Raw genomic sequence first — 2,372 nt, forward strand, 5'->3', positions numbered from 1 at the left:
ACTTAAGCAGATATGGGTATATCTACTTAATGAAACATAAGTCTGAAACATTTGAAAATTTCCAAGAATTTTAGAGTGAAGTTGAAAATCATCGTAACAAGAAAATAAAGTTTCTATGATCTGATCGGGGAGGAGAATATTTGAGTTATGAGTTTGGTGTATATTTGAAAAATTATGGAATAGTTTCACAACTCACGCCACCCGGAACACCACAGCGTAATGGTGTGTCCGAACGTCGTAATCGTACTTTACTAGATATGGTGCAATCTATGATGTCTCTTACTGATTTACCGCTATCATTTTGGGGATACGCTCTAGAGACGGCCGCATTCACGTTAAATAGGGCACCATCAAAATCCGTTGAGACGACGCCTTATGAATTGTGGTTTGGCAAGAAACCAAAGTTGTCGTTTCTGAAAGTTTGGGGCTGCGATGCTTATGTGAAAAAGCTTCAACCTGATAAGCTCGAACCCAAATCGGAGAAATGTGTCTTCATAGGATATCCAAAGGAAACTATTGGATACACCTTCTATCACAGATCCGAAGGCAAGACTTTTGTTGCTAAATTCGGAAACTTTCTGGAGAAGGAGTTTCTCTCGAAAGAAGTGAGTGGGAGGAAAGTAGAACTTGACGAGGTAACTGTACCTGCTCCCTTATTGGAAAGTAGTACATCATAGAAAACTGTTTCAGTGACACCTACACCAGTTAGTGAGGAAGCTAATGATGATGATCAAGAAACTTCAGATCAAGATACTACTGAACCTCGTAGATCAACCAGAGTGAGATCCGCGCCAGAGTGGTACGGTAATCCTGTTCTGGAAGTCATGCTACTAGATCATGATGAACCTACGAACTATGAAGAAGCGATGGTGAGCCCAGATTCCGCAAAATGGCTTGAAGCCATGAAATCTGAGATGGGATCCATGTATGAGAACAAAGTATGGACTTTGGTTGACTTGCCCGATGATCGGCAAGCAATTGAGAATAAATGGATCTTCAAGAAGAAGACTGACGCTGACGGTAATATTACTGTCTACAAAGCTCGACTTGTCGCAAAAGGTTTTCGACAAGTTCAAGGGATTGACTACGATGAGACCTTCTCGCCCGTAGCGATGCTTAAGTCTGTCCGAATCATGTTAGCAATTGCCGCATTTTATAATTATGAAATTTGGCAGATGGATGTAAAAACTGCATTCCTGAATGGATTTCTGGAAGAAGAGTTATATATGATGCAACCGGAAGGTTTTATCGATCCAAAGGGAGCTAACAAAGTGTGCAAGCTCCAGCGATCCATTTATGGACTGGTGCAAGCCTCTCGGAGTTGGAATAAATGCTTTGATAGTGTGATCAAAGCATTTGGGTTTATACAGACTTTCGGAGAAGCCTGTATTTACAAGAAAGTGAGTGGGAGCTCTGTAGCATTTCTGATATTACATGTGGATGACATATTAATGATTGGAAATGATATAGAATTTCTATATAGCATAAAGGGATACTTGAATAAGAGTTTTTCAATGAAAGACCTCGGTGAAGCTGCTTACATATTAGGCATAAAGATCTATAGAGATAGATCAAGACGCTTAATTGGACTTTCACAAAGCACATACCTTGACAAGATTTTGAAAAAGTTCAAAATGGATCAAGCAAAGAAAGGGTTCTTGCCTGTGTTACAAGGTGTGAAGTTGAGTCAGACTCAATGCCCGACCAATGCAGAAGATAGAGAGAAAATGAAAGATGTTCCCTATGCTTCAGCCATAGGCTCTATCATGTATGCAATGTTGTGTACCAGACCTGATGTGTGCCTTGCTATAAGTTTGGCAGGGAGGTACCAAAGTAATCCAGGAGTGGATCACTGGACAGCGGTCAAGAACATCCTGAAGTACCTGAAAAGGACTAAGGATATGTTTCTCGTATATGGAGGTGACAAAGAGCTCATTGTAAACGGTTACGTTGATGCAAGCTTTGACACTGATCCGGACGATTCTAAATCGCAAACCGGATACGTGTTTACATTAAACGGTGGAGCTGTCAGTTGGTGCAGTTCTAAACAAAGCGTCGTAGCGGGATCTACATGTGAAGCGGAGTACATAGCTGCTTCGGAAGCAGCGAACGAAGGAGTCTGGATGAAGGAGTTCATATCCGATCTAGGTGTTATACCTAGTGCATCGGGTCCAATGAAAATCTTTTGTGAGAATACTGGTGCAATTGCCTTGGCAAAGGAATCCAGATTTCACAAGAGAACCAAGCACATCAAGAGACGCTTCAATTCCATCCGGGATCTAGTCCAGATGGGAGACATAGAGATTTGCAAGATACATACGGATCTGAATGTTGCAGACCCGTTGACTAAGCCTCTTCCACGAGCAAAACAT

The sequence above is a fragment of the Triticum dicoccoides genome, chromosome 7A, assembly GCF_002162155.2.
Source record: "Triticum dicoccoides isolate Atlit2015 ecotype Zavitan chromosome 7A, WEW_v2.0, whole genome shotgun sequence".
NCBI lineage: Eukaryota > Viridiplantae > Streptophyta > Magnoliopsida > Poales > Poaceae > Triticum > Triticum dicoccoides.